The sequence below is a fragment of the Macaca mulatta genome, chromosome 19 (genome assembly GCF_049350105.2).
Source record: "Macaca mulatta isolate MMU2019108-1 chromosome 19, T2T-MMU8v2.0, whole genome shotgun sequence".
In the NCBI taxonomy this organism is placed as follows: domain Eukaryota; kingdom Metazoa; phylum Chordata; class Mammalia; order Primates; family Cercopithecidae; genus Macaca; species Macaca mulatta.
In genome coordinates, this window is record NC_133424.1 from 13,608,645 (window position 1) to 13,623,329 (window position 14,685).

At 51.3% G+C, this 14,685-nt stretch overlaps 1 protein-coding gene and 1 long non-coding RNA gene across 36 annotated transcripts in view; one reads left to right on the forward strand and one right to left on the reverse strand.

Annotated features, from left to right (window-relative positions):
- The window catches only part of NFIX (nuclear factor I X), a 103,918-nt gene that overhangs the window by 43,334 nt on the left and 45,899 nt on the right, over positions 1 to 14,685 (forward strand). The window lies entirely within an intron of this gene.
- Positions 2,197 to 6,326, reverse strand: LOC144336737 (uncharacterized). The gene is made up of 2 exons (XR_013409061.1): positions 4,526 to 6,326; positions 2,197 to 3,830 (listed from the first exon to the last, which is right to left on the reverse strand). It is a non-coding gene; the product is annotated as an uncharacterized LOC144336737 (long non-coding RNA).

Sequence of the window (14,685 nt, forward strand, 5' to 3'; positions counted from 1 at the left end):
ACGCCTCTTGCCTCTGCTAGCAGAGTGGGCTGCTTGGCTGCCTTCCTGAATTTCTTGCAGCTCTTGTTTTCTGTGCTTTGATTGGTTGCGTTTAGGGTTCTGTGGCCTGGAAACCTTTTCTAGGAAATCGTGTGGCTTCTGAGAGGGTCTTTCCCGTGTCAAAGTTCAGAGACCCTTTGAGACAGCGCCGTCTCAAAGTGAGACAGTGCTGAGAGCAAGCCCTGCCAGGCAGTGTGGTATTGGTGTGGATCCTTCATCTGTTATTTTATAAAGAATGGAAAAATCATCAACTACCTATCCCTTATTGCCTACCAAAGAGTTTCTAAAAGGCAAAACCTGCCTGTTTTCCCTGCCTTTCAGGCCAACTCTTCCCATATAGACCTGAACGGGCCACTGTGGCTCCTGGGGCTTCCTGAGCGTACCAGTCCCAGGGTAAGAACTCATTTCCATAAAAGCCAGTTTCCCAGACCCAGTGATCAGGGCTGGACTCTGCCACCCAAAGAAGCTTCCCAAATGAAACAAATGAGGCAGAAGCAGAAGAGAGCCAAATCCTATTCTGGCACATGGAGTTTACAGAAATCTAGGTTCTAAGTGTTCTCATGTCATTTATAGAAGTTTCCGTTTAGCCCGACATATGTGAAATGTAATCATGAAAGCATAGCAGATACTGTTTTTCACCTGCCTTTATTGCCTGTTTAGTTTACTACCTGGCTGCAGTTGACTTGGCGCCCTCTGGCCTTGACCACATGCATAGCGTGGCCAACTGGGTCATCGTTTCTGCTGGCCTCGGACAGGGCCCACAGATGAAGGCCAGGATGGTGGTGGTGGCGCAGTGGTCTGGTCTGCACCAGAGATTTGGCCAGAGAGAGGGGATCAGCTGGGCTGTGGGCTGCCCCTTGTGTGTGTCAGGCCCAACTTCTGAGTTTGGACTTGAGATTGAGGCAGCTAATAAGCATGGATGGGGAGGAAGAGCCCAAGGGTCTGCATGCAAGGTCCTGCCTGCTGTGCCAAAGGGGACTCTGTGGGGAACAGTGCTGGCTCCGAACACAAAGGCCATTGCTCCATGGAGCAATAATCCTCAGGATATTGCCAGCCCAAAAGATATGGCCAAGACAGAGGCCCCTGCCCTGAGGACAATGACCAGATTTCTCTCACTTATTTATGGTATCGTGGTTTACAAAGTGGGCCCAGCACACAGATCTCTGGGCATAGTTTCAAGTACATGCATTTCTTTTATTTTTATTTATTTATTTATTTATTTTTTGAGACGGAATCTCGCTCTGTCGCCCAGGCTGGAGCGCAGTGGCGCGATCTCGGCTCACTGCAAGCTCCACCTCCCGGGTTCACGCCATTCTCCTGCCTCAGCCTCCCGAGTAGCTGGGACTACAGGCGCCCACAACCGCGCCCGGCTAATTTTTTTTTTTTTTGTATTTTTAGTAGAGACGGGGTTTCACCGTGGTCTCGATCTCCTGACCTTGTGATCCGCCCGCCTCGGCCTCCCAAAGTGCTGGGATTACAGGCGTGAGCCACCGCGCCCGGCCCATGCATTTCTTTTAAATTAAACACCACACACATACACACACAGACACACACACACACGCGTGCGTGTAGGGTCTGTTCAAGCCGTGCTGCTGCCCAGGAGTGTTCCCAGCCACGTGGGACAGTAACTGAGGATGATGGTACTGAAGCCACTGTCTAATATTAGATTTTGTAACTCAGAGATTCATTAATATAATTACTCAGATGCCAGCCTGGCTTGGCAAGGCCTCTTGAATTGTGTTCCTCTTCAACAAAGCGCTCCGGCTGCAGAAATGCCCCTGGGGAGCCTGAGCTCTGCTACCTTGCCTGTGAATGGGGCAGAAGGCATGTGTTGGCCTCCTCAGTGCACCCTGGGAGAGGCAGTGCATCCCCATGGTGGCAAGTCTTACCTTTACGTGTCTTGTCAGGAAAACAGGGACCTTGGAGAGTCTGCTGCAGAAGGGAGCAATGTGCTGGGCGAGGCCCCGTTTCTATGCAAGTTGGCCCTGGGCTCAGCTGAGGGCCAGTTTATTTTGCTCCCCTGTGATACTTAGCATGCAGTTTTGTAGTTTCTCTTAGGCTGGAATCTTGGAGCTGGGACCGTGTTTTATCCGCCTTTGCATCTGTCTCTTGCCCAGCATATAGTTTTATAGGCTCCATAAACCCATTTTGAATATTGAATTACCTTCAGATGGGAAGCAGCCCATGGCCCATCCTTGAGATGATGTAAAGGCTCACGGTGGTATAAAAATCAGAAAGGGGGCTGATGAAGGAAGAGAGCCAAGATGGAAGAGTGGCAGGTGTGCTCTCTGAGTGGGCATTATGAGGGGACAATCCTGACAGAGGAGGGGCAGTGGAAGCTTCCAGAATGCTGGAAGGAGTGTGGCAGGCAAGTGAGAAGCTGTGGGTTAATGGGTTCAAAGAGACAGTTTTTCAAAATATTTATTTCTATTTTATGTGAATGAGCTCTCACGAAAATGGGGAAGGAGCAGCCCTTAGCCCCTTCCTTCACCCCTGCCCCTGCTGGGTTCCTTGTTACAGGGGTTACTGCTAGGTGGGCTCAGCCCACCCCACCCTCTCATAGGCCTTTCCTTGGTCTCCTTGACTGTCCCTGCTGGACAGTCATCTTTGGGGACATCCTCCCTTTTGGCCACAAAGCATGTCCTCTCCAGACTCGGTCTGCGGAGCAGCCAAACTCACTCGTGACAGGGTCTCTTCCTGTGCCAGATCTTCCCTGCCACGCTAGCCTGGTGGATGCCCTGCAGCAGGGGTTGGCAGGGATCAGTCCTGGGCCCACTGGGATTGCTTGCCTTTTGCTCTAAGGCTCTTCCTCGCCTCCCTCCCTCTCCTCAGGAGCCCTGGCCTCCAGGCTCCTTGTGTGGACAGACTCATGGCAGCTCTTCCTGCCCTCCCTCTCCCGGAGACCCCTCCAGTCTGGGCCTCTCGGGTCAGAGCTGACTGCCGTCCCCCAGCTGGTACATGTGCTTGCGGCTCTGGTGGCTGGGTTTGGTTATTAACAATGAATTATTAAAGGAATGTGAATAGGGAGGGAGGTTTGTCTCTCACACACTCGCGCACACACACAGCCACTTCTCGAAGCAGCTCTTAAAGTTGCTTCTGCTGCCGCTGCTGTACCTTTGCTTACCTCAGATCTTAGAACTGTTTCCAGTAGTTTTTGAGTGAATTCCCAGCTCTCCCCTTTCCACCTTAAGACTCTCTAGATAGCTCCTTCCTCCCCTCTCACCTGGTCCCAAACCTCTTTCCTCTGGCTCCATGTGCCAGTTCTTGACTTTCTCTGAGACCGGTTTTCCCCTCTGAAGTCCTCGTTCAGTGGAGGGGTAGCTAGAGGCCCACCAGGTACCCAGTCTTGGTAGTGTCACATGCCACAGCATGACAGTAACATGAGGACATCTCCCTCCTTGTCACCACTCTTTGGGCTGGAGTCCACTTGAGCATGAAAGTTCAGGAGGCCAAGCCCGCCTCTCACAAACTCTGGACGCACAGGGGCTTAGTTTCACGATCAGCTTATGTTGTTCTATGATTTGGAGAGTGTGCCTGGTACATACAGTCCCTCATCTGTCCACTGTTTTAAAAAGGTTATTTTTCTGATTATAAGACTACTGCACATTCATAATAAAAATACAAAATTAGCATGAAGTCAGGGGGTGGAAATAAAAATTATTACAATTCTGCCACTGAAATAACTACCATTAACTTTTGTTGCATTTTCCCTTACTTATTCATGCACATATTTTATTTTTACTGGAATTTATGGTATAGACACTTAGGGATGCTGCTTTTAAAATTTAATACTGCAGGGCGCAGTGGCTCACACCTGTAATTCCAGCACTTTGGGAGGCTGAGGCAAGCAGATCACGAGGTCAGGAGTTCAAGACCAGCCTGACCAACATTGTGAAACCCCGTCTCTACTAAAAATACAAAATTAGCTGGGCGTGGAGGCACACGCCTGTAATCCCAGCTACTCAGGAGGCTGAAGCAGGAGAATCGCTTGAACCCAGGAGGCAGAGGTTGCAGTGAGTCGAGATTGTGCCTCTGCACTGCAGCCTGGGTGACAGAGCCAGACTCCGTCTCAAAAAAAAAAAAAAAAAAAAAAAATCAGTACCATTGTGTATTCTACCACGTCACTATTTTTCAAAACCTAAGTTTTAGTGGTTTATCATCTTTTCTTTTTGTTTTGTTTGTTTGTTTGTTTGTTTTTTGAGATGGAGTCTCGCTCTGTCGCCCAGGCTGGAGTACAGTGGGGGGATCTCGGCTTACTGCAAGCTCCGCCTCCTGGGTTCATGCCATTCTTCTGCCTCAGCCTCCCAAGTAGCTGGGACTACAGGTGCCCACTGCCACGCCCGGCTAATTTTTTTTTTTTTTTTTTTTTTTGTATTTTTAGTAGAGACAAGGTTTTACTGTGTTAGCCAGGACGGTCTTGATCCCCTGACCTTGTGATCTGGCTGCCTCAGCCTCCCAAAGTGCTGGGATTACAGGCGTGAGCCACTGCGCCCAGCCTTAGCATCTTTTCTTATTAGCTGCATTACCCCTAAATTGTCAACATTTCTAATGACTTCTGTCCCCTATTCCTTTTGAAAATGAGAAATTATCTCTTATTATAAATGTAATAGGTGCTTACTGAAAAATCAAAAAATGCTTTTACATGCTGTTTTTTTTTTTTTTTTTTTGGAGACAGTTGCTCTGTCATCCAGGCTGGAGTGCAGTGGCACGATCTCAGCTCACTGCAACTTCTGTCTCCAGGGTTCAAGCAATTCTCATGCCTCAGCTTCAGGAGACGCTGGGTTTACAGGTGTGTGCCACCAAGCCTGGCTAATTTTTTTGTAGTTTTAGTAGAGACGGGGTTTTGCCATGTTGGCCAGGCTGGTCTCGAACTCCTGGCCTCAAGTGATCTTTCCGCCTCAGCCTTCCAAAGTGCTGATATTACAGGTGTGAGCCACCATGCCTGGCCTGAAAAAGAAAAACATGCTTTTAAACAGCTTCATGAGATTTCATCATGCCAGAGTTGATGTAAACCCCACCCCACCCCCACTGAGGCCTTTGAGTTGTGTTGCATTCATCCCCATTGTAAATTCTGCTAGGATGGACATCCTATTGCACCAAGCTTTTTAGCTCTATTTGTTACCTTCAGATAATGCTTCCTAGCGGTTGAATTACTAGGCAAAAGGTATAGACTCTCTTGAAGGCTCTTCGTCTATCCTGTTAAATTGCCATATGGAAACTTGACACCCTCAGGCAGCACACAAGGATCCATCTCACTCTGTCCCTGTACCCTGTTCCTATTCCCCAGAGCCTCAGAAAGATGTTGCCGTCATTGTACATATCGTGTACATTTCACGTACATGGCATGTCAGGATGCACTTTTATGAGTGAAGTCTCCCATCCCTGTCATAGGTGTATGTCCCGTTCCCATATTTATTCTCTGCATCAGCTCACACATTCCTTGATGGACACATGGTGTTACCCACTGTAAAACTAGTCATGGACATCAGCCCACGTTCTCACACCTTCAAATCTATGTTTTTATGAATCTGAGGTGCCCCCTTCCAGGCCTCTGCAGCCACTTCCTGTTAGCACTGCTAGAAGGGGAGGGACCCTTGGGGGTCCCTGTGGCATGGCAGTTTCCCGTCAGCTCCTGGCCCTGGGACTGCAGAAGTGGCTCTTGAGGCTGTCTGGTGGTGAGCAGGTGCTGGCCATGGTATCTTAATGGCAGCAGCCCCCAGGTCTACTTCTGAGGTGCAAGCCCATGCTGGCCACCAGCACATGCCAGACAGCTCCTGAGGAAGCAGCTGCTGCTGACACCTGAGGCCAGCCACGCAGTCTGCCACCAGGCCCCTAGGGCTGCCAATGTCACACAGGTCCTCCCAGGACTTGAAGGGGGACTAGGGGAGGGTGAGCTGTTGCTGTGGGCTGTAGACTTTGACATCACCGGTGGATACCCCCTCTCTCACCCTTGCATCCCAGACAGTGTCCCCCAGGGCCATGCAGGCAGGGACACACAGCCCCCTTGTGCCCTGCCCTAAGTCCCTGTGTGTAAGTGAGCATGCTCTCATCAGGCTTGGTCCCCACTGCCATGGCACTCTTTCTATGTGCCTGAATATGCATGCTTATTTGCCTCGAAAACTGGGCCGTAGGGCCAGGTGTGGTGGGTCATACCTGTAATTCTAGCACTTTGGGAGGCTGAGGTGGGAGGATCATTTGAGCCCAGGAGTTCGAGCCTGGGCCACATAGCAAGACCCCCATCTCTATAAAATAAAATTTAAAAAAAAAAAAAGAGAAACGAGAAAATCGGGCCTTATATCATTTTCTATATCCTATTCTGCCCATGGAAGCTTAAGTGTCTGCAGCCTCTGTTGACCCTTGTCCCTCACCCTTTTTCTGTGATACTCCATCTTACCCAGAACCTGACTGTCCTTAGGCCCTGGGTGGTGGGAGCTGCCTCAAGACTCCTGAGGCCCCAACAAGAGGCTTTTGAATTGCAGCAGTGGAGGTGGGTAGTTGTGTAGGACAGAGGGAGGCGACAACATTGTCTCCCTGCTTTCTTCCTTCAGCTGGGGCTGTGGCATGGCAGTGTGGGCCATCCAGTGTCTAGAGGGCTTGTGGCCATGTAGTCGTGGGTGGGATGCATATGTTCATGAGGTTTGCTCTGTTCTTTCCTCTGCAGAGTGTTCAGGATGTGCTAACCTGAGGGTGTCTGTGTGGGTGTCTGAGTGTCAGGAGGTGGGTGTCTGTGTACAAGTATGGGTTGGGGTGTGTGTGTATAAATGTCAGCTTAATTCATACCCCAAGAACGTAAGAGGAAACTTCTCAGTCATGAGGTTCAAGTTCTTGTTGCTCCTATGACCTGTAGTAGGAGTGCAGTGAGTAGGGGGCACAGCAGGTATGTACCCCCTGGGCCCAACTCTGACCTGCCCCCCGTGGCCTGTAGCTTCTGAGTCAGAGGGCGTGCGTGCTTGCCGAGAAGTGTCAGGCCTTTCCCGTTCGCTCAGCAGCTGAGCAGTTCCTTTCTGGGGTTCTTTGTGAACCTGCCTCGCTATTAATCTACCTGTTAGTAAAAGAGATTACAATTGCCGTAATTACAGGGCACTGCATCTCCATCGTCATGACTGAGCTGAGTGAGAGGCAAGGGGTGGGGGGAACCCAGCCCCACTGGAAGCTGCTATTAAAAGCCCTCTGTTTGGATATGGCACAAGGACAACAACCCTTCCTGGGGGCTAAGGAGATCTGGGACAAGAGGCAGGTCAGGTCCCGGGGGTGAGGAGTGGGCTAATGTCCCACTGCAGGCTGTGGGATGACACGGGATGACTGCAGGACTGAGGATGGTGAGAACAGCGGTGGCCCCCTGGCAGCTCAGATACCTGGGAGCAGCACAGGGCTCAGTACCCTGACCACATGGGCTCCATGCTGAAGGCTGCTTTACTTTTGGACAGGCCTTCACCTGCATGGAATGGAAGAGACCTGGTGGCACTTGTCAGGGTGAGACAGTGGCTCTCTTCTGAGGGAGCTCCACAGCCACCATGGATTTAGGTGGACAAACAGAGGTATCCTGGTCTGTGCCTAGCACGGGCCCCAGAGCTGTGTGTGATGCGTGTGCTCCTGATAGCACGGGGGTTCTCAGTGAGGGTGGTTCTGCCCCCAGGGTATATTTGGTAGTGACTGAAAACAGTTGTGGTTGTCACTACTTGGGATGGGGTTGCTACTGGCATCTCGTGGGTCAAGGCTGGGATGCTGCTAGCTGTCCTATACTGCACAAGATGACCCCCCACAGAAGACAGTATCTAGCCCCAGCATGAGGGGTAATGAGGTTGAGAAACCCTGACTAGCCAAGGAAAGGAATGGGAGCAGGGCAAGTCAGGCCCAAGGAGGGCTCTAAGAACTCCCTGGTGCTGAGTCTGGCGACCTTGGCCCACGGTGCTCAGCAGTCTGTTGCCAGGGAGGTAGGAGAGAGGGGCAGCAGGCACACTGGGTTGACAGCTGCACTGTGTTGACCCCATGGCGGGCATCAGGGGACCACAGGCTGTGGTTGCGCCTGTCCGTTCCCCCTCCCTTTTCTGGTAGGCTTCTTCCTCCTCCAGGACCCAGGATTGGAGAATTTGCTCTTGCCCGCCTCTCGATGTCCTTGTTGCTGACTGAGGCACCTGGGAGTGAGGGGCTTGAATGTTCTTCCCCAGCTTGAGCCCCGTGGGCCCCTCCAAGTGGGCGGGGTCCAGAGGAGGGTACGCAGAAATGGGAAGGGCTGACATTCTACAGCTTCCATCCTGCAAGGACACAGGCCCCACCCTGGCTTTTCCCTAACACACATCTGGCCTGCTCTGAGAAATAGAGCTGGGTGGGGCAGAGGCCTGGCAAGTAAACCCATTTGCTGTTTTCTGGATGGAGTGTAGGAAGCCTCCTTCCACCATTCATTCCTGTTGACCAAAGGGGCATCCCTGCAGGCACTCCTGCCTCCTTTTCCACTTTTGTTTTCAACTTTGACTCCCACTACCAAGGAGTTCTTGGGAAAGAGGGTAGGCCTGTGGGTTAGGAGGGCACCGTGGAGGGTAGTCTGTGGGGCTGGGTGAGATGGGTGTGGGAACGCAGCCCTGCGTTTAAGGGTATGTGTGCTGCCTGCTTGCTGTGGGCAGGGCGTCTTCTGATGCCCTCCCAGCCCTCAGGCCACTATGTCTTGTGTTTTCTGCAGACAAAGCATGGAGATTCTCAGCTGTTGTGAATTCTGCGTTTCACACCGAGTCCCTAATAGTGGAATCGCGTTGCCTTTCCCCCCCCTTTTTTTTGCCTTGACAGCTCCAACCTTATAATTTTACCTTCTTTTTCCTTGCATATGCTCTTTTTCTTCCCTTTCCCGTTCCTGGGGCTTTTGCTGTTCATTGCTGGGGACCCCCTTTAGGAGGGATTGCTCCTGACAAGAGGGGAGGGGCTTTCTGTCAAACATTGGGAGTTGATGTTTTGTTTGGTAAAATGTCTGTAAATAGGCTGTGAGGCAGTGATTCTACATGGATCCCTGTGTATGACAGCGTCTTTTTGTATCTGAGCATGTCTCCAAGCATGTGAATGTCGAGAGCAGAGAGAAAGAGAAGGGAAGAAGAAGGGAGGAGAGAGAAGAGGGATGGTGTTTGGGGGCATTGGGATGGCTCTCTTCCTTCTTGGCCTAAATCACACATCCTGATCAGGAGAGGGTCAGAGTTCCAGACTCTTGAAGAGTCAAGAAGAACATCAGAAGTGAAGCTACTGCCATCCGAGGTGGCTCTGGGTTGGCTATTCACAGAGGGCTGGAATGGGATGATGGGGCTGTACTCCCCACTAAGGCTGCCAGATCTGGAACTTGACCTTGAAGTCTAGTTATCCAGGGCTCTTAAGGCTCTGAGTGTAGGTCATAACGGAGACTGTTTGTCCTGCCCAGCATCAACGATGAGCCTTGGATTCTCGGGATCAATATCAATCTTCCACCATGAATGGGAAACCCATTTCTCCCTGGAGACAGGTTCCTCTGCAAGACCTCTTCCTGATTCTTTTTTCTTTCTTTCTTTCTTTCTTTCTTTTTAAAAGTAGGATGCCTTGTTGCTTTAGATGGGCGCCTTTATTAAGCTTCAGGTGGCTTACCTATCCTATGATTTGATTTACAGCAGACTCATTAAAAACATTGGTCAATTTGATTTCAAAAACGTGGCCACATCTGTTTTCCCGCCATCAGCTTTCCAGACCACAGAATGCTCTGCTTTTGAGCTGCTCCTCAGCTGACACCCTCCCTGAATCCATTTTGAGTTGCTCTTCCCTGGCCCCATTAGAAAATGTCGGCTCTCACTACACCATGCTTGCGAACAAAGGTGCAGAATGATTTTGGCTGCTTTGTCCAGGAAATAAATTCCTCTTCAGTGCCAGAAACCATTGAGTGGTGCCATGTGTTGAGCTCTAGGCCCCAGAACTGTGGGCAGGGTTATTGCTCAGGGTGAGGAGTGTGGAAGCATAGGATGTGGAGGCCATTGGGAGGAGACCCTTACTTCCCGGACATCGCCACGTACCTTGGGTCAAGAACCTGAGGACTTGCCATGTCCCCTGCTCGCTCTCTCCTGGCTTTCCATCTGCAGTTGCCTGTGATATGGCTGGTCTGTGGACTTGGGGAAGAAGGCCTCTCTCTTTGTCCCATGGTGGCAGCATCCCGCCCGGTTAATTGCACGCATGCTTCCCAGGTCCTCTTGTTCCGTCTGCTCGATGAAGGTAAAAGCTGGTTTCCCTGGGGTCTGCCCATGCTCTGCTTCTTGACCTGTGTTTTCACCTGTAATCAGCAATGCCACTTGTCAGTGTCTCTGAACCCTATCTCATTTAAGCCCATAACAGTCCAGTGAACTCAGCACTTTTATAATCCTTGTGTTATGCCTAGAAGCTGGCAGATGGAAGAACCTTGCTTAAGGCCACCCGCTAGTGAGCAGCAGCCCTGGGGCCTGTCCCTGCCCTGCACATCTGCCCCTCACTGCTGATCACCTTGGCTTATCTCAGGGTCTAATTTCTCCTTGTGAACTCTAAACTCTTCTTTCCAGCTACAAGGCAGACGCCTTGTTGACAGCTTGCCCCCATATCCACAAGGTACCTCCCTGTACTCCTGGCTGCCCTCTGCTCTCTGCTCCATTCCCTGTCTTGGCTGTGGGCATCACCACCTAGCCAAGCACTTGAGCCCTCACAACCAAACTAACCACAGGCCCGGGAGAGGCCTGAAGCCTCCCTGCCTTTTCACCACCACTGTGTTTTCTGAACTCTGTCTTCTCCTCTCTCTTGTTTTTTTTTTTTTTTTTTTAATTCCCCATCTCTTCAGGTTGGATTTGTATTTTATTAAGATATAATTCATGTAATAAAATTCACTATTTTAAAGTGTACAGGGCCAGGCATGGTGGCTCATGCCTGTAATCCCAGCGTTTTGGGAAGCCGAGGCAGGAGGACTGCTTGAGGCTAGGAGTTCAAGACCAGCCTGGGCAACACAGGGAGACCTCATCTCTGCAAAAAATAAAAAATAAAAAAATTAGCAGCTAGGAGCAATGGCTCACGCCTATAATCCCAACACTTCGGGAGGCCAAGGCAGGCGGATCACTTAAAGTCAGGAGTTCGAGACCAGCCTGGCCAGCGTGGTGAAACCCCGTCTTTACTAAAAATACAAAAAAAATTAGCCAAGTGTGGTGATGCAGCCTGTAATCCCAGCTACTCGGGAGGCTGAGGCAGGAGAATCAGTTGAGCTCAGGAGTGAGAGGTTGCAGTGAGACGAGATCGCATCACTGCACCCCAGCCTGGGCAACAGAGCAAGACTCTGTCTAAAAAACAAAACAAAACAAAAATTAGCCATGTATGGTAGTGGTGTGCATTTGTAGTCCTAGCTACTTGGGAGGCTGAGGCAGGAGGATTGTTTGAACCCAAGAGTTTAAGGTTGCTGCAAGTGATGATCACGCTACTGCACGCCAGCCTGGGCAGGCAACAGAGTAAGACTTGCCTCTAAAAAATATAAAAACAAATAACAATTAAGCGTAGGATTCAGTGTCATTTAGTACCTTCACAATGTTGTATAACCATCACCACCATCTAATTCCAGAACAATTCCATCGCCCCCAAAAGAAACCCCATACCTATTAGTAGTTAGTCCCAATTCCTCATTCCTCCTAGGCCCTGGCAACCGCTAATCTGCTTTGTTTCTATGGATTTGCCTGGTTTTGGATGTTTCATATAAATGAGATCATACACTATGTGGTCTTCATGTCGGGCTGCTTTCACAGAGCATAATGTTTTCAAGGTTCATGTATTTTGTAGCAGCAAGTATCAGTGGTTCCTTTTTTTTTTTGAGACAGAGTCTTATTCTGTTGCCCAGGCTGGAGTGCAGTGGCGCAGTCTCTGCTCATTGCAACCTCTGCCTCCCGGGTTCAAGCGATTCTTCTGCCTCAGCCTCCTAAGTAGCTGGGACTACAGGTGCCCGCCACCATGCCCAGCTAATTTTTGTGTTTTTAATAGAGGTGGGGTTTCACCATATTGGCCAGGCTGGTCTTGAACTCCTGACCTCATGATCCGCCCACCTCGGCTTCCCAAAGTGTTGGGATTACAGGCATGAGCCACTGCACCCAGCCAGTTCCTTCTTTTTTAAGGCCAAATAATATTTCATCGTATGGCTGTGCCACATTTTGTTTATCCATTCATACATTGATGGACATTTGGGCTCTTTCCACTTTGTGGTGATTGTGAGTAATGTTGCAATAAACATGCATGTACAAGCATTTATGTGGATGTATGTTTTGGATTCTCTAGGGTATATACTTAGAGAGGAATTGCCCTGTCCTAGAGTTTCATAACTGCCTTCCTTGTCCATCTTGTCTGCCCAGCAGTGCTGTCCCCTTAGTGGACACCTAGGGCCTATCTGGGTCAGGCCCCTGCTGACTCTTCCATCACCACATCCCTTCACTTCCCCTATACTGCGTATTCCAGCATTTGGAGCTCTCCATAGCTCCTGAGTGTGCTGTGCTGTTCCTGCCTCTGGGCAGAATTCTGCTCATGTGTATCTGGCATAGCCCCTTCCCCTTTTGTTTGACAGCCTCTTTTTACCCCCAGCCTGGCTGTCACTTCCTTGGTGCAGCCTTCTCCCACATCACTTCTCATCCTCTGAGGCCAATCCCCTCCCTCTGAGGGGGCCTCCATTTTGTCCATTACACACCAGCTTTTGGCTGCAGGGGGGTTTTACCCAGGCAGCTTCTCTGGCTCTGTATCTGTGTGATACCTGGCATGTAGCAGGTAATTGGTGCCTAACAAACACATGTGGAATTAACTTTAAGGCACTGCATGTGCTTTTCCAAGTGTGCATGTCACAGATCTGTGTGTGACCCACACAGATTTGTCTGCCCCTGCAGACATATAAATGAATATAGAATCAAGGTGTACCTACCATTACTCTCTGGACCCCTGGGTGTCAGTGGCCTCACAATTGCTTCTCTGTGACCCAGACAGGACTTGGAGAGCTCCAGAGTGATTCTGAGGAAACCCAGTCCCCTTTAACCCAAACAGGTGACTTACTGTTCCAGACTGCTGGGGAAGCTCTGGTCACAGGGGACATGTGACCTGTCTTTTGGCTCTTCCCCTTCACTCCTCTAAGCATGTGGCTGAGTAGTCTGCAGGCAGACGGCCTGTCCCTTCCGACCATCCAGACCAGCTCCCTTAGAGATGGCCCTGGGCAGGGAGAAGGCAGGCCCCAAAGCAGCCTCCAGGTCCCGGGAGAAAAGCATAGTTGCTACCCTGGTGGTGTTGGTAATGACTTGGCAGTGGAGGGAAGAGGGTGCATACCTTCAGGAGGAAAGTAGCAGGGGAGCCACGAAGCAGCTGCCCCACGGCTTGGGTGCTGTGTTGCAGATCTCATCACTGAAAGTGTGGCTAAGGCTGTCCCTCCAGGTGTTTGGGATGCTGTCTGGCCCCTATACCAGCCCCACTCAGGGCCAGAGGGCGCTAAATGAGTCACTCAGCTCTGGCTTTGCCAGGTGGCCCAGGGTAGGCGGACGCCTCAGGTGGGCACATCACGGTGCTGCCAAAGACTCAAGGAGGAAGAGGGGTGTGTCTGGCCACTATCCAGGGCTCACTCAGGGTACTAGGAATGGGAGGGAAGAGGAGGGGAATGCTCTCTGACCTGATAGCATTGCACAAGTCAGCCGTCCTGCAAAGCGGCTCTTTGCTCCTTTTCTTCCCTCTGGTTCTCCCCTGTCCTTCTCTAGCTGGGATTCCAGCTCTAGTCAGCCAGTGACATCTCCTCCGCACCCAGGCCAGTGAGCCAGATTTTTTTCCAAGCCTCAAGTCAGGCAGGTTCGGGGAGGAGACAGCCTCTCAAGCAAGTGAACTCCGGAGGCCCTTCCTCGTAGAAGCCCAGCCCTCCTCCTCCTCCCTCCTTGGCCCTCTCCTCTCCCTGGGCCTCTTCCCCACGTGGCTCATTACAACTCCAGTTGTTCAGGTCTTGACCTCAAGAGCCTTCCCTATTGACCCCTGACCAGCGATACTAATCTGTGTCAACAGGCCCCAGGGGTTAAAGAAACACAACCCGCCGCTGCCGCCTTAGCAGGTGCCTGGAGGGGGCGGGGCGGCTCCCGGGAGCAGCCGGGCGGCGGCGGGAAGGCACTTCTTAGGCACCGCCTCCTCTTCACAGCGCCCGCCTTCTCTGCTCCGACTTCTTGCTCTCCTGGTTTCTCCACTTCCTTTGCAGACCTCCCTCCTGCCGATTACCCACTCCTCTGTGCCACCACTTCCCTTCTGTCTTTTTTTCCTTTGCTGTCCACTCTGCTTGCAAGATTTGAGACCAAACGCCCGCAGGCATCCAGGTGGTGCCCGGGTTGATATGCAGCTGCCTGCCCTTGCACCTCTGGGGACTTTGTTAAAACGCAGGTCCTGGGGCTTGTCCAAGTGGGTAGGTCTGGGCAGACTCGTGAATCTGCATTTCCACCTAGTACCCAGCTGCTGTTGGTCCTCCAGGCTGTCCCCCAGCCTCTGCCAGCTGCTCCTTTGTCTCCAGGGATGGAGCCATCCTTAGGAGGCAGGGGCACACTCCTGGCCCTCTAGGCTGGGGGTAGAGCCCAGATGGAAGCCCACCTGGATGGCACAAACCACCTGAGTGATCCCCCTGTTCTCAGAACACAGGTGGGTCACCTG